This window comes from Sapajus apella, unplaced genomic scaffold (genome assembly GCF_009761245.1).
Source record: "Sapajus apella isolate SASKATOON/1434 unplaced genomic scaffold, GSC_monkey_1.0 scaffold221, whole genome shotgun sequence".
Taxonomy (NCBI): Eukaryota; Metazoa; Chordata; class Mammalia; order Primates; family Cebidae; genus Sapajus; species Sapajus apella.
Window position 1 is genome coordinate 212,833 of NW_022437161.1, and position 27,759 is coordinate 240,591.

A 27,759-nucleotide genomic window follows, 5' to 3' on the forward strand; every position below is an offset into this window, starting at 1 on the left:
CATATGAAAGGGTTCTGGTTTACAGTTTTAGGACTCACATGTGAAAAGGTTTCTGGTTTGATCTTATTTTAAGTAAAAACAGTGTCTTCCAGAGAGTTTCCCCAAGACCAAGCGTGTTATTTTCAGGAAGGAGATTCAGGAGGCGCCAGCTGGCCTGTTCTCTCTTCTATTGAGCTGCACAGTGGATGACAGAGGGGGAGGGAATCCCAGATGCCTGGGTCTCCTTCCTCAGTACCATCCGTGATATTTCTTTCTATTCACTCAATGAGTAAAAAAAGATGAATCCACTTTAAAAGCCAGTCCATACTGTTCAGATCAACATACCAAATGGTGTGCATGGAGGCAGTGGTTGAAGTCCCAGAGGCCACCCAGGCAGAGGAGGTATCTGGCAGCCCATGAATGGTCCTGAAGGGCCAGCCAGGCCATAGAGCAAGCAGGGCAATCCTGAGAAAGGGGTCCTCCTGAAGCCACATTGACCTGTAGAGCAGAAGGAAGAAAAGTTTCAAAATGTGTTAATATGATGGACAAAAACACCAACATCAATACAAGCTCCACCCCATGCACCAGGTGACAGTCCCTGGCACCCTCCCCTGGTCCAGGTTTCAAAATAGCAGTGTCAGTGCCCAAAATCTCCCTTCTACGAGTCCTGAGCACAGCTGGGATGTGAAGGGAAGCCATGAGGTTAACCTGCTGTCACCACATGCCAATGTGTCTGTCTATAGATGTAGGCACTCTGGGTCCTGCTCCAGGGAAGACAGAGTCATTACACAGTAGTAAAAAAGCATATTCCAGATACACGGTGTCTAGCCCAGGTATACTCCCATCTCTCCCTCATCACCATCACTGAAGTTAGTTCCTTGCATGTGATGAACACAGACAAAAGGAGGAATGAAAAGCCCATTATTCATACACGAATCACAGCTACTCTTGGGAGAACTTTTACAGGCCTTTCATGTCCTATCTCTGATTCTCAGGATGCTGCAAGGTCAGTGTGGCTACTCTGTGCTAAATCGAAGAAAAGAGGATCCCAGAGGAAGGAAAAAATTCACCCAGGGTCACACAGCTTGCCAGAGGCGGAGTGGAAATTGATCCCAGCTCGACCTGTAAGACCCTCTTGTCCCCCTCTGCCTCCCTTCCTAACAAAGGGTCTTCTCCACTCTGGAGGTACAACCCATGGGCACAAAGAGCTCTGGAGAGATGTGAATTCCTGAAGTCCTGCAGGGGAACTGGGAAAGGGCTTTGTGATAGAACAATCAAATCTGTAGAAGTTAGTTAGGTATAGCTATAATATTTATTTTAACTCACAGGTATTACCAAATTTTAAATGCACTATGACATAAAGAACAATTTTGTCCACGGCAAAATGAGATGGGAGTTCTAAATAACAGAAGTAAAACAACTGTGATTTGATTTCGAGTGTGGAAGTCCTGTCATGTGTGATTGAAGGACTCACTAGCTGTGAAAGCTACAGGGACCACATGAGAAAACAGCTTAGCTGACTGTAATTTAAGGCCTTTGTTGGGAATTGTCCTTGTAGCTAATTAGTGACTTTCACTCTTCACTATCTCACATCCAGTGTACATTTCCTATTACAAATATAAAACCTCTGACAACAAAATACTCCATCAAGGACACCACTGGATGGGGAGGGGGCATTTTTACATAACAGAGTTGCCGACAGAGATGGGACAGTGATTAATTGTGGAATTTGCTTTGTCAAAGAGCATTCAGATTTCCATGAAGCACATATTAATACTGGATGAATGAGTTTTTATATTTTCACTTATGGAGATTACAGCAGATATTCTAAAAGTTAGTCACCTACCCCATAAGAATAGAATAATAGCAGCAAAAAATCCCCACATATTTGGGGGAGGGGACCCAGCAACAGCTTGAGTAAACAGGGACTACTGGGCCGTGAGACCTACAGCAGTGGAGTGAAGTGGCATCTTCTCATGTTATTTCTGGAAACACAACAGTTAAAGCTCTTCAGCCCTGGGCCCTTAAGCACTTATGGGTTCTGGAAGTGCCACCAAAGATGACCAGCTGGGAATGGAGAAGACTGAAGCCTCATGGAAAATATTTTGCCTTTTAAAAAGTGAAGAGACAGAAAAGATATCACAGAACACACAAGCCAGAGACAAGGCCAGGAGAGGGTGCTGTATGAAAAGATAAAAGTGTCCTGAAATAGGCACAGTGAAAATGACCACAGCATTGACCTTTATCTTCTCTGTGTTCTCAGTTGGGATGCAGCTGCTATTCCTCACGGGAACTGAATGAGGTCGTGAGTCTGCTAAGGACTAGAAAACTATCGGGGCTTTTTCTGGCTTGCATGATCTGTGCAGAATAAGAAAACCTCCATGTCCACATCTGCCATGAACCTCTCTTTGTCACAGTCAGGTCCCTTATCAGTCACAGAGGAGTTTATTAATCAGATGCCACAGAAGACCTTGGAACCCTCTGGACCCTTGTCCTTGAAAAGGACACCACAGAGCCCTGGTCTTAAGAAATCAACTAACTACGAGCAGGTAGGGTTCAAACTAGCTGGATATCAACCCTAAATCAGAAGTTCCCAGTATCTATCAGAGGAAACTACTTATAAATTAAGCACAGACTAAAAATTAAAATAGGAGCAGCCATGGATAGAAAGAATATCAATAAACCCTGGACAGGAATAGCACTGCTCCTTTTTTTTTAAGCCATGGGAACATTCACAATTCTTGGGATTCATATTTAATCTAACTTCCATATCAGACCAAGTATTATAAATATTTATGAACAGAAATGGACTTAAAGAGACTAATAGTAATGAGAAAAGGTAAGAGCTATGGGAATTAACTTTAAAGTTTTAGGGTTACACTTAAAATGTTAGAGGAGTAAAATTGCATAGAAATTTATTACTAATGGAATCGTCTATTTCACAATAAACATTTCAAACAAAAATAATACAGGAAGCTCCAAAAATAGTAAATAAATGCCTCTTTTCCTAAAACATATCTCATTGTACAATACTGATTCACAAAGACATAACAAGAAAATTTCCTCTCCTTAGGACATACAGCTCCCGTTCTAAAATGTTATTGGTGTTGCGTTTCTCAAATGAAAGAAAAATAAAGCCTTCGCACTGACTCAAGTTGGGAAGTGGAGCTGGCTCATTTCCCTTCTAGGCTCATCACCTCAGTTAAAAGTAACCAAAGTGGTATCTACAGTCAGTTGATGGGCTTGAGCTCCAATATTCGCAGGGGACTAGATGAGAGCCATTTGACTTGAGCATTTGAGGAAAATTGTGTCCAGCCACCTAGTGAGACAACTGTTCTCTTTAGTTAAGTACTTGAAACTCTTTCCAAGAAACATAACAATTACCCTCCACCCTGACCCCTCACCCTCAAAAGGAGAAGCAGAGTGTGTGGATTGTACAGCAGAAGTTATGTGGCTGCCTTCACAGTGAGCTCCTACCTCTCCATGGAGGATTCTGTAGGCCTAGTCGTCCACTAGCTGGCTCCTGACTAATGTGTCTCTCCAGCACTCTGTTTTTCAATCATTTCCTGTCTTGGAGTCAGAGAAAAAGTGAACTTGAATAAGAATTAAAATGCTGGGCCGGGCGCGGTGGCTCAAGCCTGTAATCCCAGCACTTCGGGAGGCCGAGGCGGGTGGATCACGAGGTCAAGAGATCGAGACCATCCTGGTCAACACGGTGAAACCCCGTCTCTACTAAAAAAAAAATACAAAACATTAGCTGGGCATGGTGGTGCGTGCCTGTAATCCCAGCTACTCAGGAGGCTGAGGCAGGAGAATTGCCTGAACCCAGGAGGCGGTGGTTGCGGTGAGCTGAGATCACGCCATTGCACTCCAGCCTGGGTAACAAGAGCGAAACTCCGTCTCAAAAAAAAAAAAAAAAAAAAAAAAAGAATTAAAATACCAAGTTCTTTACTAGGCACTCAAAGCTTTGTTTTGTTTAAGCTTCCCTTAAAACAAAAACATCCTTCAAAATGTCCATCACAATTACCTACCTGTGCTGCTCGTAGGCAGCCTTCTCTTCCATCTCCCTCTGCAAGGCTTAAACACAGAGCTGTGGGGAGAAAAATACATCCACGTCCTGACCTGGCAGACTATGCCCAAAAGCAAGGAAAGAAAAAAAAAAGCTTACCCAGTTCTCATGAGCCTTTCTTTCAGAAGTGGTGATCTGAAAAAGCCAACACATGAGAAACCGTATGTTTAAGGAGTCTAAGGACCACGATATCATTTGCATCAGTGCTGAAGGATTCTGCAACTGCTGGGAAGAAGGCTCCTTACCTGGCACCTGCAGTAGTTCTCTACCTACCTCTGCTGCTCTTCTGTGTCTTCCATCATTTTTCTATGGTTTAGAATCACTTTTATCAGGTAAAGTGCCATTTTCAGGATGATTTTAAATAATCTGCCATGTTCTGGTTACCCTCACACCTGTACCCTTACGCAACATATCCATAGATAGAAAACACATTTCACATGGTTATAAAAGTACAGTATGATTAAAAAAAAACTGTTGCTATATTGATTCCTCATCTATTATTTAATGCCTGCTGGGTTCTAAGTTGACAATTTCCTTACCTACTCTCAGTATGTCCTTAAATCATCCTTCATTGAGCATCACTTATCATAAATCTCTATTCTCCGTGTACTAATATCCTTACCATATTTCACAGGGAAGGAACAACTGGGCTTATAAACAGGCACAGTCCTTTTTAAGGATGTGATTGATGCCACCAGAATGCACTTTCCTAAGGATGATGATGACCACCCCTAGAAAAGTTTGTGTGAACCGAATTTCCACACAGTCTGCCCAGCAGTCGAGTCATAGTTTTTGGTCACTGGTAAATCTTAAAGTACTTTGTTTTTTCTTGCGTGAATTCTCTCTCTCTCTGCAAATATGTCCTCTGACCATTTGGTTGTCTTTCTGTGTTAATTGGGTCCAAACATTGTACAAAAGTTAAAAACAAAACACTCCAACAGAGTTTTCCCAAGAGGTTGGTGTGCAGTCACTGAAGTCACTTGTAGGTGTGTATTTTCTCAACTACCAATTTCAAGTTTCCCACTGCCTCTGATAGCTGCCTCTCTGCTGCTCACTCACGTTCTTTCATCTCAGCTTCCTGAAATGAGAAGGAAAAGAAATGTATGCGCAGGATCCAGTAGCCAGTGTGGGCTTCTTTCTTCCCTTCTAGTATTTGAAGGCCGTGATTCAAAAGTCCCCTTCCAACCTTCCCATATATATACAAGCAGATCTTCACAACCAGAAGGAGAATTGAAGCCTCCCATTGAAGGACAAAGAAAAATCACACTCAGGCCTGCAGACAAGTCCTCTGTAATTTCCAGTTCCTCTTCATAGCTCTATACTCCTACTCACTAGTAGGAGTAAATAAATCAAGGACTATAAAAAGCTTCTATGGGATGCATGACATGTCCTTCTGGGGTTAGTCTTATGCTTGACACAGTGAAAGCTCATTTTAGTTCAATGTGGAAAACCAGACCTGACCAACTCATCACTATAAATCAGTCAGGATGGAGCAGGGGATCATTCCTTGTCTGACTCCTCCCATGAGGAAACCTGATTCTCAGTCAGAGGGTGATGCCAGAACCCAGACAATCAGCCTTAGAGAGATCCTTCCAGGACACGGTATCATTAACCTTGTAGTTCACTACTGCACGTTTCCATGATTCAGGATTGGAACTCCTGTTATCGACTTCAAAAATTCTGGTTGACAGAAAAGGAAAATCTGAGTGCTAGGTATATCTACTGAATCAAAAATAATCTGGGTGGCTCCTTAGTCAGGGTGTTATGTCCTGGAAATAGGTGACAACTGCAAACCATCAACCCCCGTGTTGATTGAGTTTAACAAGGTTTAGTTCATTGATAGAGGAGGCAGAAAAAGGCAATAGCCTAAAAAGATAGGTTTGATGTGTTGCCCTCACACTACTTCATTCATGAATCTGATTCAAAGGATCTCATGTGATAACTGATTTCATATGAAGGATACATAAAATTCCAAAAACTTTAGGAAACAGGGACAAAAACACTTCAAAGAGAAAGTTAATGCACTTGTTTCTGACCACCTAAGCCATCCTTCATGCTGTCTGGAGAGGCCCAAAACAAGGAGTGTGTCGTGAGGTACTGAGGATGCAAGGGGAGCAGGGCCCTGTTCCTGCCCTAAAGGAACTCACAGTTTAATGCAAATGAGAAGCCAGTGAGAACACCACTACCCCTGTTGTACACTTGCGAACTAGGAACACAAAACTTGAATCTTAAAAAAAAAGCAAAGGAGGAGTTCTGCTTTTGAGTGGGGATGAGTGCATATTAAGCTTCTGATCTCCCATGAGAACAATGAAGAACACCAGACAGAATATAAAACACAGGATTGAATGCATCAAATTCTTAACACTAAATTGGCACTAAAGAGACATGAGGCCAAGATGGAGAAGAAAACCCAGGACAAAGATCAGCCTAGCATTTGGGGCCTATTTCCCTGAGTTTCACTGCTTAATTCCAGAAGGCACTACCGAGATGTAAAGAACCAGAGCAGCGTTTGCACAGTGCGTGGGATTGGATGGAAAACAAGTGGAGTTGAGGGTCTGCCAATGAAGGTGACCCCTACTGAAGTTCAGTGGCTTTGGTTGGGATCCAGAAGAGTCACACGGTAGGAATAAAGGTGGACATGAAATACATTGGCCTTTATAAGGACTGAGTCTGCACTGATGACCTAAGTTGCTACTGGATGGAGGGAATCCAGGTCTGCTAGTTCCCCCGACCATCCACCTGAAGTAGACTCCCATTTTTTTCTGCAAGATAACATCCTAGTAGGCCTCCATTTGTTTCTGAATATTTTTTACAGTGTCTCACATTTAATAAAAAATGATTAATCATGTGGCAGGAAAAATGCAATGTAATATGACCAAAACCTAAAGGACTGTGAAAACAGATCTAAACGTGACCCAGGTATTAAATTTAAAAATGCCAGTAGCCGTTCCCTCTCTTCCACCTAATCAATTACAAACAAGAATGTATGAAGGGGGGCCGGGCGCGGTGGCTCAAGCCTGTAATCCCAGCACTTTGGGAGGCCGAGGCGGGTGGATCACGAGGTCAAGAGATCAAGACTATCCTGGTCAACATGATGAAACCCCGTCTCTACTAAAACTACAAAAAATTAGCTGGGCATGGTGGCGCGTGCCTGCAATCCCAGCTACTCAGGAGGCTGAGGCAGGAGAATTGCCTGAACCCAGGAAGCAGAGGTTGCGGTGAGCCGAGATCGCGCCATTGCACTCCAGCCTGGGTAACAAGAGCGAAACTCCGTTTCAAAAAAAAAAAAGAAAAAAAGAATGTATGAAGGGAAAGGAAATAGGCAGATTACAGAAATCATGGCAGGAAGGACAAGCACAATTTTGTAAAGACTTAATTTGCCACAAATATTGCATAAAATATTTTAACGGAAATTATAGCTGTCTGCTTTGGTTGACACATTGTTCATAAAGCAGCATTCGTGTCAATGAACACATTGGCATCTTACTCTTCCTCAGTAGTCTTTCTTTGTCTGTAGGTTTTGTAAAGACCATCTACTTTCATCTTCATCTTTTTATTTCAGCTTGCACTTCTGCTTCCATAGACCTTTGTGAAGCAAAGAGGCCTTTCAGGTCGTTTTTCATTCCTGGAAAGGATAAAACCATTTTCTCTGTGTGCATGCAAGTGTACCTGAGACCTTGGTTAGGGTGGGGAGAGAAGGTGAGAAATCTGAAGGCAGGAAGTCATTCTTCATCAACCCAGGGCAAACTCATTTCCATGCTATGGGGACTCCAACGAATAACATAATTTCCAGGTTACAATTACTGGACCTCCAGGGTCTCAGCTGTAAATCCTTCAATCTGTCATCTACATTTTGTGACTTTAAGACAAATTTGAGAGAAGGCATTTAGAAAATAATTGTAGAACATGAGTATACTTGACACAACTCAACTGTACACTTAAACATGGTTAAGATGGTAATTATTATGTTATGAATATTTTACCGTAGGTAAAAATGTTTAACAATTTGAAAAGGAAGTAATTACATTTAGGTCTCTGAGTTCTATAATTTGTAAGATTTCACCACCTGCTCCTTCTTGATCTACAGGGCGATACCTCCCTTTTGTCCCTGGCCTACTTCAGATTCCACTTTCCCTTCCGTGACACCAGCTTCATTAAGGCCAGTTTGAACCTGACACAAAATATTCTCACTAATGACTTAATTTCCACAAGGGAAGAATTCCATGTGGCTGTCATATGATTTTAATCTTCTAAGACATGAAATATTGGTTCTTCTCATAGCTAAGATGTAATGAAAGTCTTGTCACAGATGTGGGTCACTTACCTGTGAAATTCCTGAGGTGTTCATTGAAATAATATCTTTCAAGTTCTTTGTAGACTTTTGTTTCCAACTTTTGCGCATGGGTTAGAAACAAAACATGTACCAGGATTTCAACAGAGGCACTGAGTGGTCTGTGATATAGGCGTGGTCTGTAATATAGGCAACCATGCCTATATCACAGTCACTGCTGTATTTTATGGGGAAGTAGCTGGCCCAGTTTGGAGACAGGAGAAATGTTGAGCACATGTAGAAATGAAGAGCAAAGAAACACCATGAGGCACGAACATTTTGTGGCACCCATGATATTCCTGCTTAAAACATAATGGGATAAGTGAGTAGATGACAAGGAGAAAGTAGAGACGATGCAAAGTTATTCAAGACAAACAGCTCAACTGAACTTTTCTTAATGGAATGGCCTCCTTAATGGAATATTTTAAAAGTGGCACATAAAAAAAATTACCCCCAATTCACATTGAAATATTCTCTGTTCAGCATTAAATGGGGTACAGACTGTTCAATGTGTCTAGATATCTTCATCACGCATACATTTTCTATTTTCTGTATATCTTGAAGGGCAGTGCCAAGTGATGTGACAATTACCTATGTTGTAAAAATAAGACGTACTTCCTATTCCCGTGAATATAAAAACTCATTGTGGTATTAGTGCTTTTATTCCAGATCATTGTTCAAAAGAAGGTTCAACCCCCAGACACCCACACTTTTACTGTGATGGGCAGCAAGATAAAATGTAGATCTCAATTCACCCAATGGACAAAAAGGCTCAAAAGCCAAGTTGAATCATGGTACAATTTAGCAGCCAAATTCTTATCAAGTTCAGACTTTTGACTTACCGATCCTTCTCAAACTGCAACTGGGAACATGTAGTGTGAATGACATTCAAAATGTTATTACTTCCTTCAAAGTTTTTGATATTATCCTTCAATAAAACATATTAAATCATTAACAATTATTCATGACTTTTTCTGTTTTTAGAATGTAATCCAGGCAAACAAGGGATTTTATCTTATACTTAAGCATTTCATCAGAGAATCTTGTGTTGCCTCTTACTTTCTTGAAGACATTTCTTTGATTCATTGATCTATATAAATATGTAATAAAAATCAGAATCTAGAATTATTATAGTGATAGAAAAACCTATCTCGAACTGTGTAACTCCTAACAAAAATGAAAACCACAGTACTTTACGTATATGAAGTTTGCTTTGAATGTAGACAGTTCATAGACCATGTGAACTAGGACACTAGATGGAAGAGGAAAGAGCAAAATAACAGAATTGTGGGAGGAAGGAGCTATTTAAAGTGAAACCATGAAAAATTAAAACATTGAAAAGACAATGATACCTTCTGTTCCCAAATGTATATTTCTTCTACAAGTTCTGACTTTTCCTTCTTGGCTTTATTGATCTTCTCAGAAACTGATTGTACATTAACTAAAAGGAGATAAAAACAATCTCTAAGATTAGGAAAACCTCATAAAGTTGGATTACCCTAATGTATTAGCTACAATCACATACTATCTGGCACCGTGATCATAAAATAACTTTTTAGCTTTATTATTGCGCTTGAAGATAACAAATTAGTTAATTGCTTTTTAAATCTAAGAAAAGAAATATGAAAATAACAACTCTATTTCAATGAGAATCCTATTTGAAAAATTTCCAAATATTGGGAAACACTTAGTCTCTTCCTAATTGCTCTCCATCAAAAGCCACTATTATTCTTGGAAAATTCCATCAGTTCAAACAGTTTTACCATCATCAGAGATGAAACACATTGAAAATCAAATATCGTATCTATAACTCTTCTGTCCTCTAACTATCAAGGGAAATAAATAGGTCCCTTCAAAAAAGCCCCTCATTTTGGCAGCCTTGATTCACTTCCAGTCACTCCCTGCAATTCCATAGAGGAATATTCAAAGTATCAACTGATTGGCTACTCAAAAGCCTCCAGTGTTCTCCTGCTGCCCAGCAGGCTGTCCTTCTTAAGAACCAGCGCAGGGGCTTCTGTGACATGGTATATGAAATCTAACAAGCTTAGTTATAGGCTCAGGTTTACCCCTTAGTCTCTCCAGGATCTGGATAACTCACAAGCCCTCTAAGACAAGCCTTTCATATCCAAGATGAGAATATCACCACCCACCATAGACATGAACAGCATACAGGAGGCTCCCATCCTATAGGTGGAACGCAAAACACTTGAAACACAGCCCACAATTCTAGACCCCACTGCCAGGCATTTAATCCTCTATCTGACCCCAGAGTGCAATCTTCTTTTCTATTTGCCCATTTTAAGAGCTTTGCTGCCCTGAGGTCACCTTCTCAATACTACCAATGCTGTAATCACTATAACCAACCCTAGTCTCTGAGGGCCTACTATGTGCCAGGCAGCACAGTTCTCAACAGACAGCAACAGATAATCTTCACAGTCTATGAAGAATGTGCAGAATTCATTCTCCACATTGTACATCAAATTCTTTTCCACACATTCTATACTGGCATTAATGGCCCACTTAACACTCAAAACACATTTTATAAACCTCTAATATGATACACATTTTGTCCAGCAATATCTGGATTGTTCTCTAAGTCTTAAGTTTTTTGATAGGCTCAGGTAGTGTCTTAATTGTCTTCATTTCTTCAAGAGCCAGGTCATGCAAAAGTATTCCTGCCACACTTCAAACTCATATCAGCACTTGCTTTCTAAATATTGCTGTAATAAGCTAAACTCATCCTATTTACTCTTGTGATTTCTTCCTTCTCCTAATCTCTTATCTCGATAAATGGTAACTCTGTCTATATTGTCATTTAGAGTTTAACCCAGGAAGAGTTAAATTTTCAAGAAGAAGTCAGCCAGACATAAGGATTCATTGTGTTTACTCCTAGTAGAATTTGGGCCCACATGAAATACTGGTGTGAGAAAATATTGAAAAGAAAATAGACACGAAAAATCTTACCTTGATATACTGAAGGCCTTATCTAGAACAAGAAGAAAGAAAATCAAATTTTGTGTAAAATCATATTAAGAAATATTTATAGTTCTTGATACAATAGCAAAACTTGTTATCCAATGAAATTATAATAATCATTTAGTTCAACATAATAACTTCACAGTGTTGAGTCTCAGAAGACAATACTGTAAAATATGATGCTTTGGCATGCTCACTGCTTGGAATTAGTGGAGATTGTTAGGCCTCAGAAATAAGCCTCAGAACCCAAGGTCTCTTTCTGACCTTCTCCCTCCCACTATATTGTTGATCTGTCCAGGAATCACTGAGAGGGGCTTTTTTTTTTTGAAGTTTCTTTATCTAATTAATGGAAATTCCTCCAGAAGAAATATAATTGTCTTAAAATTCCCTCCTAGGAATTTCATGAAATAACCAGCAAAGATTAATCACTAGAGAAGAGAAAAAATTAAAAGCCATTACCTTGCCCAGAGATACTTTTCATTTATTTTTCTGAGAGCAGTTCCGAGAGATTACCTGGGACTTTATCTGCATCATAAGACAACCTTTGTTCAAAGTGCAGTTCTGCCCCTCACCTTCCTGCAATTTGTCACCACCTCCCTCACATCTCAGAGGAACTTTGCCCCAGGCCAATTGTTTGTTGGTTGGGCTGTTTCATTTCCCCTAAAAATCATTTACTGCCCCTCAAAATCACCTATGTCTCCATCTCCCGTTCCCCAATGAAGAAGGTGCTGTTTAAGCTTCAACCTTCTGGCCATTCTTGCAGTCTCCCATTTTGGATGGTTCTCATGTATATGCCTGCTTATAAGTTTGGATGGTTTTCTAATCCTCTTAAGCTGTGTATTGTCAGTTCATTTCTGCAGCGAACCTTTAGAGAGAAGAGTAGAAGTTTTCCTTCCACCCTTACAATAGAAATATATATCAGAAAAGTTTAGAAAGGATTTTTATTATGAATATTGAGTTTTACACAATATTCATAATAAAAACTTTATTATCTATGGCTGATACTTCATTATCTATTGCTGATAGAGAGCACAAAGGTAAAAAACTTATTTTTGACCAAAAGATCTGTCTGCATTCTCTTCAACAAATACAAATCTACTTAATTTTTATAATGTAAATGGTAGATATTTTTATAATTATCATGCTAATAAATCATTTATCTGATTTTTTGTGAAACTCAATATTCATAATAAAGTCCAGAACCATGAATTGTTTTAAATAATTTCTTTTTATTTATGATAAAAAGTATATCTCTACAGTAAGTTCTTATACTCACACCAAGGATAGTTCTCCAGAAGAAAATGGCAAATGTAGAAATTCCCAGGAAGGCAACAATAATGGTCGGTTTCCCAGCTTAGATCCAGCTGGCAACAAGCTAGTGAAGCAAAAAACTCCATGGCTCAAACGGTTATACAATTTGCGACCACCAAAGAAAAATGTGATTATACTCTTCTCAGTTATCTGCTATGAGTATCACGTCTGCACAGCATATCAGAAGGACAGAAGAGAGCAAGAGCCCCCCCGGCCCCCACAGTCTCACACATGCATCCTCTGCAGATGTTAAAAAATCTCCGTGGATTAGATGCTCATATGAGAAAAAGCAGAAATGAAGGACCATGGCAAAAAAGGAAGATTAAAACAAGCAAGATTTCTTCCCTCTAAACTTTTGTCAACTTAACACATAAAATTTAACATACTACCTTTCTTTGCACAATGAAAATGAGAACATAATCCCAAAGTTCATAATTATCAGTTATAACGAACTAGACATTAAATATTTCTGAAAGTAGCTGAATATAATGTCAACTATTAGATCACATTTGCAAAGCAACCCACTAAAGTTTAAAATATGTAGACCCTTCATCCAGAAATTTCACTCCAAGGAATCTATACCATAGAGATGAAAATATAGACATGTAAGGACATATGGTCAAGGATGTCGGGTGAATAATTGTTCATGGTTGCCAAAAACTGAAACAAAGTGAATGCCCATCAACAGAGAATGGGCTTGGATGCATATCTATTTATTCACTCAAGTGAGTTAGAGCTATGTCTGATGGCTTGTAGGAGTTTCTACAAACTATCACGGAGATGGAAAAGATACAGAAGTCCACATAATATCCTTTTACTAAAGCTTTTATATGTATATTTGAGTAAAGAAAAACATGAAAATGTTTGCACTAAGTCCATGGCTCTCAAACTTTAGCACGTAGCTGAATTACTTGAAAGTTTTATTAAAACACAGGTTGCTGGGCCCCGCCCACACAGTGTCAGATTCAGCAGGTCCAGGGTGAGGTCTCAGAATTTGCATTTCTAGCAAGATCTCAGGGATGCTGATGCTGCTGACAACCCCTGTAGGAGGTGAGGCTATGGGTTGGTGAGACCAGTTTCCTGGGTGCAGGGGAGGCTCAGCTCCCCTGCTATGATGTGTTCTTCCAGGCCCTTGGTCCCTCACTCACCCAAGAATGGGAGGGAGGACCCCACCGGGCACAGTGGCTCGTTTAAGTAAATATTGGACCCCAAAGAGTTTTTGCAGAAAGTGATTTATATAGGCAGAGAGAGAGAGAGAGAAAGGAGAAAGAAAAGCAGCTTACAGGATGATGTCTCGGAAGAGGATACAGATATGGAGTTCGCCGGGATGTGGGAGAAGGGGACTTTTAGCCTGGGAGATATTCCCGCCCCATTTAAATTTTCTGTCCTATGAAAGGAGTTCCTTTTAACTTCCACTGGAGTGATTGATCTTTGATTTTTTCCCACGCACGCGAAAGTTAAACAAAGACCTTTAAGCTCCCCCGCATAGAGACGTGGGTGGAGGTATGGCGCACGAAAGTTCTTGCCTTTGAAACTACTCCCCCTTGTGGACCCGGGAAGAGAATACATTCACTCATTAGCTCAGAGTACAGGAAGAAAACATATAAAGTGGGGGTGAGGGGCAATGGGGTCCTGTTTATTATAATAAAAACAGTATTTCCAGATAATTCTTTAAAAAAACGATAGGCTTCCAAGGAATTCCAAAAAAGGCAGGTATAAAATAAAAATAGTCATGCAGAAAATTGACTACCTGAAACAACATAATATTTGAAATAATGAGAAGGCTCAATGACAATTTCAATATTTTAGTCAAAAGAATTATCCTTAGAAACCCTAAACCTCCTCTAAGAGGCAACCATGTCCCTCAGATATCACCAGGGGACTCCACTGCTTCAAGAAAGATTGGAAGTTACAAGTTTCATGTTTCTTTCATGGCTGGTAGTTTCGTTAGGCATCACGAATGTAGGATGTCTTTGTAATTATCTTTTCTTCAACGTTATTTACTTATTTTTAAATTGACATATAACATTGTATGTTATGTATCACATGTTCTGAAATATACATATATGGTAAAATGTTTAAATCTATCTAATCAGCAAAATCATTACCTAACATACTAATTTGGTGTCTTGAAGTAGGATGCTGTTTGTAGCTCACTATGAGCCCTACCCTCTCCTGTGTCTAATGCCATGCAGAAATCCCTTTTTATCACACTTTTCTCTTGGATTAAATTGATCTTTACCATTTAAAAATCAGCATAAGTCAAAAAGTGCAATAAAGAGCTAACTTTATTCTGAAATAAGTACCAAATTTTAGTGCTTAAAAATAACTAAGGTGGAGATCATAAAAATAGCACAAATAGTGTGGGATTTCTCTAAGATTCTTGATGTTAATTCTGTTAGAGTCTTATGTGAATGAATGATTTCCCCTGAGTAAGTTCAGACTGTTTCTCATAACTGTCCTACATAGATCCTTCAGAATTTAACTGTATGTTTTTAAAAACTCAACATCTTACCTTTAAATGTTTCTTTTAAAATGGTGAATTAACTAGAGATAGCCATTCAACAGGCTGGACTCAACATATTCTGAGTCAGAAATGGAAAGGAATGAATTACTGATCCGTGCAACAACGTGAATAATTTCAGAAACCCTCTGCTCAACAGAATAAGGCAGACACAAAGGAGTCATATGACAAGCATCTATCTATTTATCTATCTATCTGTCTGTCTATCTATCCAAAATTCCAGAATTAGTAAAATTAACCTATGATGAAAAAGGGACTGACTGGGAAGAGAGAAAGTTTACTTTCTAGAGTGACATAATATTGTAGATCTTGAAACGGGTTTGAGTTATGATGGTATATGTACTTTTCAAAGTTAGTAAACTTACAATTAAGATTTTTATGTTTTGCTCTATGTAACTTTTATTAAATTAAAAATTTATGAGGAAATATTGAATTCTAGTTAGTCAGCTAAACTATTCTGCAGGAAGTATATTGATGCTTGCAATTCAACTGAAAATATATCTAAAATAATATGGGCTGATGGATGGAGGGATGAAAAGATGGATAGATATGTGTTAAATCATGTTTATTAAAATGGTAACAAGTCAATGCAGTATATATGAACATTTTTATTATAAAATGTTGGTAGTAATTGGCAAAATCAGTTGTCTCATGTCAGTAATTTTTCTTTTGAACATGAGTTCTACAATAATTATTCATGTTCTATACATTTGGACAATTTTAGATACAATGCCAATTGGAATTTTCTCCAGTTCATCATGGAGCTGCAAAATGCAAGGATACACAGGGAGATCCTGAAGAGGTGCTACTTTGTGGGTTTATGTTTAGAGGGCAAAGACCAAATGTTGGGGGGAAAGCCTCATATCTCTTTCCAAGGTGGTGGATAAACCCACTGTTGTATATCCATACAAAGGAATTTTCCTCATCAATGAAAAAAGAACAAGCTATTGATATTTAAAACAATATGGAGCAATGTTAAAATGATTCTTCTGTCTTACAGAATCAAGACAAACAATACCTATCTCGCATAATTCTATTACATGAAATACTGTAAAATACAGATGAGCAGTTCAGAAGGAGGATGGTAGGACGGAGGGAGAAGAAGGACAGATGGTGTATGCCAGTCAGAACAAATATTCTCATCTCTATAAGGTGTTTTTAGCCTATCTAGCTATTTGTCTATTATCAATCATCTGTCTGTCTCTCCCCTGGGGGTAATGGTGGTGAGGTTTTATAATTTGAGGGTGAAAACTTTCAAAGTATATACCTGTCATTTCTTTATATTTAGACAATCCTAAGGATTTTAAGGACTCTTTCTGCTTTGGGCAAATCAATGATCTGCACAAGACACATTTTACAAAACAAAGGACAATACAGTATTCATTTAGATCCTGGTCATATTACTCCTAGTGACTTCTCCATTTTAAACATTCCAGAAAGGTGTAGCCATTTATTTTCACATAATGGGCTTCTCAGGGCTCCCATCACAGTGATTGGACACAGACTCGCTAGGGGCAGTTTCAAAGAGCAGAAGGAACAGATGACTCAAAAGTTCCAAAAAAAAACATCAAACCTGATGACACAAAACTCAAATGACATTTCACCTTTTAATTTTTTTTTTTTTTTCTGAGACGAGATCTTGCTCTGTTGCTCAAGCTGAAGTGCAGTGGGACGATCTCAGGTCACTGCAAACTCTGCTTCCAGGGTCCAGCGATTCTCCCACCTCAACTTCCCAAGTAGCTGGGACTGCAGATGTGAGACACCATGCACAGCAAATATTTTTGTATGTTTTTGTAGAGACAGGGTTTTGCCACGTTGCCCAGGCTGGTCTCCAGCTCTTGGGTTGAAGTGATCTGCCCACTTCAGCCTCTCCCAAGGGCTGAGGTTATAGGCATGAGCCACTGTGCCTGGCCGACATTTCACTTTTAACAGACTAGCTCCCAGGGCTGTGTCTAATAGGAGTGTAATGCCCATAACTCCTAAATAAGAGTTCTTTATGTTTCCAAAAACACATTTATTGAGATATAATCACATACCATAAAATTTCCACCACAAAATTATACAGTTCAATGGTTTTAGTATGTTGAGAAATCCTTTTTTGATTCTATAAAGTTATTTTCAGGTTTCCAGTCCATCAACCTTTCCTGTGTTTGGACCAAGCTGACCTTGATGTGCACAGGTGTGTGCAGGGCCTGGCCAGACATCTGCTCAGGACACCTGCCCCGAGGTCCTCTGTCTTTAGAGAGGACTGAGTCCCATCAAAGACCCCATGAAACACTGTGATGGAAACCGCAGTGTGACAGCCCAATGGCAAGGAAGAAACCATGGCAGGTCTATTCACATGGGCAGATCAGTAGCAAGAACACCTAGCAGGAGGAGCCAAAAGAGCAGCCACAGCACGCCCATGTCCTGGACTTCTCAGCATGCCCTGCGGCGACCAAGAAGGAGGCGGAGATGAGTTAGAGCACCGGGCAGGGAAGCGGGGGATGGGGGATGAATGGCAATTGGGAAGAGAAGCAGAGGGTAGGGGAGAGGCGGGAAGGCAGCTGTTGGGCACCTGGGAAGAGAAGGAGGAGGTAAAGGAGGAGAAGGGAGTCTGAGAAAGTAACGGGATCAAACCAAGTTATCAAGCGTTGGGAGGAGGTTCAGCTATAGGTCTGCAGATGAGTAGGTTAACAAAGCAGCAGGACACACAGGGTAGGTGAGTGGGATGCTCAGGAGCAGTTGGAGGGACACCAGGGATCTGGTTTCCCCCAAACCTTCTCTGCCTGGGTACTGCCTTAGCAACCACCGTGCTTTGTACTCCCTCTCCACCAATCCCTGGCACCCGTATCTGGTGCTTCACAGCCGACACCCCATGTGAGCCTGCCATTCTTCCAACCCCCCTCCCCCACCTGAGCCCCCCACACACTATCCCAACCACAGGTCCTCTGACTTCTGATCCTCCCCAATCCAGTTCCTTGTCCCTGCTTCTGGGCCTCCTTCCTTCCTGAGCTCCCAAGGTTCCCCATGGTCAGTCTTGGCTGGAAAACCTAAAAAACAAATGATGACAAGATGGCAGTAATACACAAGCAGAATGGGAGTCTTCACACCCTTCTTTCAGCAATTCATACAATATATAACAAAACATTAGTAGGATGTAGAAGATGCTAATAGTAAACTATCTCTATCATATCTGTATATCCATCTATCTATCATCTTTGTATCTTTGGAACAAATGCTGGAGATACATTAATTTTAAGCACACAGGGTACATTTACAACAATTAGCCCTACTTATTTTGTTAATAAAGCAAATCTCAATCTATTTCAGAGGAATAAAATCACATAGCATGTTTCTGATCATGTGATTGTGCTAGAAGTCAATGATAAAAAGCTAACTAAAACTTCTTATATGCTTGGAAATTCAGTGTCCTTATGAGTAATATATAAATGTAAGAAAAAGCCCAAAATAAAATGAGACTGCATTCGCACTCAATGATATGATCATAATATAGCAACAAAATGTCTCTCTCTGGCCTGGGATTTCCACTTTGTGTCACAAGGTTGTGTGGTCTCAAATCATCCCTAACTTACCTAGACATTTTAACATCTGAAATGGGGTGACTATGTCATTTATCTCTGTCATCTTACTGCCTGTGAGCATGGGCTTTAAATTTTGAACCCTAATGAGGGGAAAAACCCAAGCTGACTCTCATAGTTGACTTGCCAGGGATCTCCAAGAAATCTGTGCACTTCGAGAGACAAATTTCATCAGCTTCTCTCTTGGGACATGTGGCAACAATACTCAGAGGGCTTGGCAGCACCAAGAGTTATGAATAGGGAGTACCAAGCAGGTAAATAGGACACGGTGACCAGGACAGAAGCCCACTGGTAATCACCTTGCCTGGCCCTGTCCTCAGCTGAACTTTCTAACGGCCTTCTTCCCAATTGCACAGAATGTTCCCAAACTCATTCAGGCCTCTGGCAGCTTAAAATCACTGCTTTAAATCCCATTACTATGTATTTTACATAAAGTTATTTTAAACAGGAAACATCCTATCACTGCTACAAATGGAAAGCCAATGCCCTTTACCACAAATATAAAGTGGGATCTGTAATTGGTAGGCCAGTTACAAGGGACTCAATAGGGCATGAATCCTGTGTGGTCTTTAGATGGACTTGACTGCTTTTAGGATCTTGGTTCAGTAGGGCTGGTGCTGGGATTAAGGTCCACTTCAGGGACCATACACTTGGTTAGTCTAGCTTGATTACCCATAGGTGTGGCTTCCTCCATGTCCTCAGGAAGGCTCCCACTGAGTTGGGAGGAGGTTCAGCTATTGCAATAGCAATGAGTCACTGAGTGGGTTCCTGGGCAGGCAGTAGTAGCCTCAGTCTGCAGATAAGAGAGGCTGGATCTGACTCATAGAGCTGCTTCAGACTACTCTCTACATTGAAAATGGCCCTCCTTGGTTGTCTCTGTATTTTAAAAATCTACTAAGTGTTACATGATCATTGACCAGAGGACAATATCTAAGGAAATATTTTTGGAAGTCTCTTAGTAATTTACTGGTACCACCCTTCCATGGGAGAAAAAATGAATGCAACACCCTTGCCCAGATGTCAGTTATATGAGTCTCTAAGACAGGGCTTTTGCCTCCGTATGCCACGTAATAGCTGGTTGTGATTGGTAGCACTTTTTTGGGAATGAATGCCAATGAAAGAGAGACAGGAAGGGAGCAGGCCAGTGTCAAAACCCTTCACAATGGGTAAAGCATCCATCTAGCCTGAAAGGGGTTTCTGATGTTGCTGTCATTTTCCAAGCTGTCTGCTATGGATTTTTTTGTTAATAGTCATCTCCTGAAAACAAAATGTAAAAACTATACGGATTCTAAATTTTAGCTAATAGTTGTTCATATAAAACTAAAAATAAAATTTAGTTAGGTTAGACCAGATTTTTCTTATCACTCTCCCTGTCAGGTAGTACTGTGCATTTCAAAAATCATTTTATGTACAATATAGTCAATGCAATGAGAGCTACATTTCCTGAAGCAAATAATGTTGCAATAACTTGTATAGGTATTGATAGGTCCAAGATATTTTTGCTTTTGTTGACAAAGACATTACCTATTCTTTTTCTGAACAGCATCATCAAATGTATTTTATAAAACACTTTGCAATCTTGCCTCCTTTCTTATATTCATATATTATTTATCTTGAAATAATTTAAGACTCACAGGAAATTGCAAAAATAATACAGAGAGTTCACCTGTCCCATTCACCCAGCTCCTTCAAAATATAACCATGACACACAATCTTGGTATGTTACAAAACCAGAAAATCCACAACGGCACCATACCATCAATTCACTTACAGATCTTATTCTGATTTCACATTCCAATATGGACTTTCTTATGGCATAAATGTCTATGAGATGTTATCATGTGTATATATTTGTGTAACCATCATCACAATCATGATACTGAAGTGCTCCATCACAACAAAGACAGTTCCAGTTGCTCCTCTTTTATAGTCAAACTCTCCCTCCAAATCTAACCTTTGGAACCTAACAATATCTTTTTAATCAGCATGATTTTTTCACTTTATGAATAGTTGCATAAATGGAATAACACAGTATGTGATCATTTGAGATGGACTTCTCTCACTTAGCATAATACTTTTTGAGATTGTTCTAAGTGTTGTGTATATCAAATAGTTTGTTACTATTGCTGTTGAGTAGTATTCCATTGTATAAATGTAGCAGTTTGCTTATCCAATAACATTCTGAAAGACATTTGGGCTATAATTTTTAAGTGTAACATTCTGTAGCATTAGTAATATTCACAATGCTGTACAACCATCACCACTATCTAATTTCAAGACTTTTCCATCACTCCAAGCAGAAACTCCATACTCATTAATTAGTAACACTCCATTGCCTTCTCCCTGTAGTCTTTGGCAACCACAAATTTGCTTTCTGTCTCTATCAATTTGCCCATTCTGGAGATTTCATAGCAGTAGAATCATAAAATATTTGTTCTTTTGTGTCTGGCTTATTTCACTTGGCAAACTGTTTTTAAGCTTCATCCATGTTGTAGCATGTATCAATCAGAAATGCATTCCTTTTTATGGTTGAATTATATTCCATTGTATGTGTACACTACATTTTGTGTAAACATTCATTTGGTGATGAACATGGGTTTCTACCTTTTGGCTTTTTTTGAATAATGCTACAATGAACACTAGCATACAAATATCTATCAGTGTTTACAGTTTTTTTTTTTTTTTTTTTTTTTTTTGCTGATTACTTGGGAGTGAAATTGCTGGATCATATAATAGTTGTATGTTTACCTATTTGAGGAACCACCCATTTTTTTTCCACAGAAAGTGCACCATTTTACACTCCCACCAGTAATGAATGTGCATCCCTATTTCTCCAAATCCTCACCAACACTGGTTATTTTCCTTTTTTTTAAAAAAATAGACATATTAGAATGTGCAGACATATTCCATTATGCTTTCAACTTTCATTTCACTAATAATTAATGATATCAAGGTTTTATCATGTGCTTATGGATCATTTTTAAAATTTGCTTGTTTGTTGTTGAGCTGCAGGAGTTCTTTACATCTTCTAGACAATAAATGCTTATAGGAATGTGTAATTTGCAAATATTTTCTCCCATTTTACAGATTTTCTTTTCACTTTCTTGATAACACCCTTTGATGCACAAAAGGTTTTAATTTTAATGAAATACAATATATCTATTTTCCTTTGGTTGCTCCTGCTTTTTTTGCATCATATTTGAGAATCCATTATCAAATCCAAGGTCATGTATAATTATCCATGTTTTCTTCTAAAAGTTTTACAGTTTTAGCTCTTTTATGTAGGTTATTGGTCCCTTTTGCATTAACTTTTATATGTGGTGTGACGTAGGAGTCCAACTTCATTATTTTACATGCAACTATCCAGTTGTTGTAGTACCATTTGTTAAAGAGAATATTCTTTTTCAATTGAATGGACTTGACACTCTTCTCAAAAATCAGTTGTCCACAGAGGTATGTGTTTGTTTCTGGAATCTCATCTCTAGTCTATTGACTTAAATGTCTATGCATATGCCAGTTCCATAGAATTATGATTACAGTATGTCCGGGATGCTGCTTGTATACAACGAACGCACAAATTTTCACTTTGTGATGTCTACAGGGCCAGAGGCAGTGGCGCGGTCCCAGGAGGGCGGCTGTGCTAAGCCCCGCCCAGGTGCTGTTTGCTTCCCCCTGCCTTCCCCGAGTCGCAACTGCCCGTCTTGGGCAGAGCCTTCCTGCCAGAGCCTCTTTTCCCTTTTTTATTTCCTTTTGCTTGGCCGCGCCTTTTAATGATTTTCTTATCTTTTTGTAAACATACACCTGATGGCCTTGCTGATCATCAATTACTGGGCAGGCTAAGAGTTCCTTCTGTAATGCTGCTTGCTTAAGACAACGTCTTTGTCTTTTTCCTATTCACTGGTTGCCTTTGTGCATGATTTCTCCCCAGTGTTCCCAGAGCTTTACGTCTAGCGCGCTCTTTGCCGGGAACTATGGGCTTTGGGAAACAGCAGTTTGCATCACGTTCTGTACTTTTATCTGTTGAGCTGGTAACTGCTGTCTCATGAGGAATACCTATCCTGAAACAATCCCTCCCCGAACTTGGCAATCTCCAGTGGGTACCCATGACTTACTGACTTCTTGATCTGACCACGAGGTCTCCTTTACTTTCTGGTTTTCAGGGGGTCCGTTGTTCCTTCTTTGCAGTGATGATCACGTTGGTTTGCTCCATGTTGGGTTGCCTACTGTGACGTTGTCTTGGTCGGGTCTCCTCACACCATGGCACCAGCTGTGGCATCAGTCATGTCGGTGTCCCTGTTCGAGCACCCACTGTGACAGGTATTACGTCGGGGTCACCACCTGAGACACTGATCACTACCTGCTGAGGTCTGTCCTGCAGACCCTGACTCAATGACAGATGAATAAAATGCACTCACACACACCTGAATAAAGTGAATCTGAGTGGGCAAGGGATGGTCGTCAGCTGCTTTCAGAGGGCGATTGCAGCTAACCGACCACCACTCGCTGCTCCTCCTCACATTTATTCAGTATAGATTTAATAACAGAGGTTCTAAGTCTACATGCTTGTGGATAATTAACATGGTTAAAAGAGTGGTTTTATGAATGATAAAAAGTCTTGGTTCTGGGGCCCAGAATAAACACCATTATTTGCCTTTCTGAGTTATTTCACTTAATGGCATACATTTTCATCCATGTTTCTGCAAAAGACATGGTTTTATTCTTTTTTGTGGCTAAGTGGTATTTTAAATCTAGTCATACACTGATGGACTCTTAGGTTCATGTCATGTATTTTCTATTGTGAATAGTGCTGTCACAAACATGTGTGCAGGTGTCTTTCTAAATACAATTATTTCTCTATAATGTCTGGGTATTAGAGAGTTAGGTATTCATTCCAATCTCAGCAGTCTGGGCTTACTTGTACCCATTTTTCCTGAGAAGGCTTTCCATATATTCAAAGAGAATGGAGTGTGGCATCTAAACCTATAGTCACTGCAGTCATATTACAACTAGGGGGCTCTGCAAGCCCAGTACCCCTGTGACTCTTGCAGACTCCTAGAGGCTCCCTCTTGGTTAGCCTGGGTAAGATCAGGGAGAATTCCCTGGGCTGTCAAACTAAGTCTCTCCCTCTCTTCCCACTCTTTCTCTCATCAGGAGTCTCTCTCCATACTGGACTCCCTGGAGTAGGGGGAAGGGTAATGAAAGCACTCCTGTGGCCACCGCTGCTGGGACTGCACTGAGTCACACCTGAAGCCAGTAAAGTACTGGTTTTCCCTCAAGGCCTGTTGCAACTACTACCCGGCTACCATTGACATTTATTCAAGTCCTAAGGGCTATTAGTCAGCAGGTGGTGAATCCTGCCAGAACTGGGTTTTTCCCCACAAGGCGGCAGATTCACTTCTGGTCCAGAGTAGGTCTAGAAATGCTATTAATATATAGAATCTATGGCCTGGAATCGGAGGCTTCAGGAATCTTGGTGCTTTACATTACAGTGGCTGAATTGGCACTGGAATTGCAAGACAACGTCCTCAGGACTCTTCCCTCTGCTTTCCCAAAGCAGAAGGAAACTCTTCTCAAGCTGCACTGTCTGAAGTTTGGGAAGGGCAGACAGGTACTCCTATGGCGACAACCAGTGTCTCACTGGGTGATGCGCACCTTAAGTCCACTGCCTCTGACTCCAGTGCAGCACCAGGGTGTGCCCAAGGGCTGCATCCTTGTGGCCTGAGTGCCTCTCAAATTTATTCTGAGACCCAGGCCGCTATAGTTAGCTAGTGGTGGAGCCAGTCAGAATTTGAGTTTCTTCCACTGGGACTAAAAATTCACCTCTGGCTGTGGCTGGTCTAATGACTTTTTCTGTAGGCACCAGCAGAATTCTGATGTTTTGCATTCCACTGTGACAGAGCAGAACTGAATTCTAAAGCAAAGTTTCACAACCACTTCGATCTCTTTCTTCCAAGCATAGATTATCTCTCTGCAAGATGCTGCAGGGGCTTGGAGGATGGGTGATGTATCCAAGGCAAAACTATGTTCCCTACCTTCTTAAAACCACATTCCTAACGCCTGTAATCCCAGCATTTTGGGAGGCCGAGGCGGGCGGATCATGAGATCAAGAGATCTAGACCATCCTGGCCAACGTGGTGAAACCCCGTCTCTACTAAAAAAAAAATACCAAAATTAGCTGGGCATTGTGGTGCACGCCTGTAGTCCCAGCTACTTGGGAGGCTGAGACAGGAGAATTGCTTGAACCCGGGAGGAGAAAGTGGCAGTGAGCAGAGATCGTGCCACTGCACTCCAGCCAGGCAGCAGGCAACAAAGTAAGACTCTGTCTCAAGAGTCTAAAAAAAAAAAAAACCACCACATTCCTTGATATTAGATTGGTGCAAAAGTAATTGTGGTTTTTACCATCCAAAGCAATGGCAAAAACCGCGATAACTTTTGCACCAACCAAAATTATGTTAAACCTGGGACTGTAATCACTAACTTGATTTTTTTTGGTTCTTACGATAGTGTTGTCTTGCACGAACAGTCATGGAATTGGTGTTCCTGTAGCAGGGACAATCACTGTAGGATTTTATTTGGCCATCTTACTCTTGTCCTTCTCTCTTTACTTCTTAGTTTAGCTAGTGGTTTGTTAATTTTGTTTATATTTTCAAAAGACTAACTTTTTGTTTTATTGATCGTTTGGGGTTTTTTAAGGCTAAATTTTATTTATGTTTTGCTCTGATCTTTATTATTATTTTCTTTCTAGTAATTTAGGATTTGGTTGGTTCTTGCTTTTCTAGTTGTTTGAAGTCCATCATTCATTTGTCAGTTTGAAGTCTTTCTACTTTTTTGCTGTAAGCATTTATTGCTATAAACTTCCCTATTAATGTTGCTTCTGATGCTTACCATAGCTTTCGATATATTGTGTTTCCAATTTTATTTGTTTCAAGACATTTTTTAAATTTTCTTTTTATTTATTCATTGGCCTTTTGTTTGTTCCAGAGCGTATTTAATTTCCACATATTTGTACATTTTTAAAAATTCCTCCTGTTTTTGATTTCTATTTTCGTAGTGTTTTATTCCTAAAAGGTGCTTGATATAATTTTAATGTTATTGTACTTATTACAACTTGCTTTTTGGATTATAATACGGTCTTCCTTCGAGAATGTTTCATGTGCTAATGAGAAGAATGTGAATTCTGTAGCAGTTGGACGAAGTGTTCTGTAAAACAGTTACATACATTTGGTCTAGAGTGCAGTCAATGTGTGTCTTTACAGGTGAAGTAACATTATTAAGCATATAATTAGGTGCTGGTTTTTAATCTATTCAGTCACTCTATGTCTTTTAATTGGATAATTCACTCCATTTACATTCAATATAATTATTGATAAGTAAGGTTGAACCTGTTTGGTGATACTTGACCTGCCCATACATGAATATTTATATATTTCTCTATGTTTGAAAAGTTTTCTGTTATTGTCTCTTTGAATAAAATTCCTACCCCTTGCACTTTCTCGATTCCCCCTTAGAGGCCTATGACTCTCAGATTCTTTTTTTAAGGCTATTCTGATCTCATATGCATTCTTCACTTATGACTTTTTTTCTTTCCTGTAAATGCACATCGTTCACATATCCTGTCTTCATACTCACTTGTTTGCTCTTCTGCTTGATCACTTCTGCTGTTGAGACCCTCCATGCATTTTTTCATTTTGGCTATTTGTGTTTTTAAATTATTTAAAATATCTTTGTTAAATTTTCCTGATAGATTCATTTATTGCTTTTCTGTGCTTTGAGTTCACTGAGTGTTCACAAAACTGCTGCATTGAATTTATGATCTGAGAGCTCACACAGCATTATCTCATTAGGGTCATTAGCGGGCTCCTTGTCTTGACCATTTGGGGAGGTCATGGTTCCCTGTTTGCTCATGTTTCTGATGGACGTACGTCTGTCTCTTTGCATTGAAGGAATAGTTGTTTATTCCAGTCTTCACTGTCCAGCTTGGTTTGCTTTTGCTGGGGTATGTCTGTCTAGACATTTTGTGTCAAATGAGTATTCAGTTCCCTTAGCTTGAGATTACTGCCTTCTTTTAGGCACTAGATGTCTCCCTAAGCCCGGGGCTGCTGAGGCTGTTGGAATATTTGGAGCACTGTCTGTCCTGGACAGGATTTCACAAAGAACATTCCCTGGCTTTGTGAAAAGGCCGACTACAGCACTGCGGCCCAAAAGATCTCTACAGTATGCCACCTACTGTGTGGTGCTGCTAAACAGCCTCTCTGATTTGGTGTCTCTTTTGGCTGCAATAACGAAGAGGCACTAAGTTTCATGGGGAGGGTGGTGCTAGCCACATCTTCACCCTTTCTCTAGCTGTCCTCAGGAGTTTTCACCCTACAGGCACTTGTGATTCTTCTCATGGGTTGAGGCAGGAATGGTTTTCTTGTGAAAAAAAACCCAAGTTTGTGGGCAAGCCGACTGTCCACCTCAATGTCACTTTTTCAGTGAAGAAACCATGAGTCCAAGACATTTTTTTGCACAGTACTTCATGGAGGACCATTGCAGTTAGAGAGCTCCATATATATATATATGTGTGTGTGTGTGTATATATATATATATATATATAACCTTCTGCTCATGATTTTTCACTTCTCTGGTCCCAGGAATCATTACAACCTTGATTTTGAGTTTTAAGATATTCCTGGTGTTAGTCTTGCACATTTAGTCATAATTACGATTAATGTTTTTGAGCATACTCTGTGTTTATACCTAGACATTTTACTATTGCTTTCATTGAATTCACAAGTTTGCATAAAATCCTTACATATTCCATATGTTTATCTTTGTCTTTTTTCTACATTTCAAATATTTTCTTCCATTTTTCTCCATTATCATCTTTACTTGTAAGACATTTAAAATTTCATGCTGTTAAATTTATCAATCTTTTTTATATTACTTTTATCTTCAAGAAATCCTTCTCTACCTTTAGGTAATAAAACTGGTGTTGTATTTATTTTCT

The 27,759-nt window shown here is 39.8% G+C and overlaps 1 long non-coding RNA gene across 1 annotated transcript; it reads right to left on the reverse strand.

Moving 5' to 3' along the window:
• Nucleotides 1-606: 606 nt before the first annotated feature.
• Nucleotides 607-5,369, reverse strand: LOC116544565. Its single transcript, XR_004265949.1, has 3 exons — nucleotides 4,011-5,369; nucleotides 3,457-3,549; nucleotides 607-1,237 (listed from the first exon to the last, which is right to left on the reverse strand). It is a non-coding gene; the product is annotated as an uncharacterized LOC116544565 (long non-coding RNA).
• Between the last annotated feature and the right edge of the window lie 22,390 nt (nucleotides 5,370-27,759).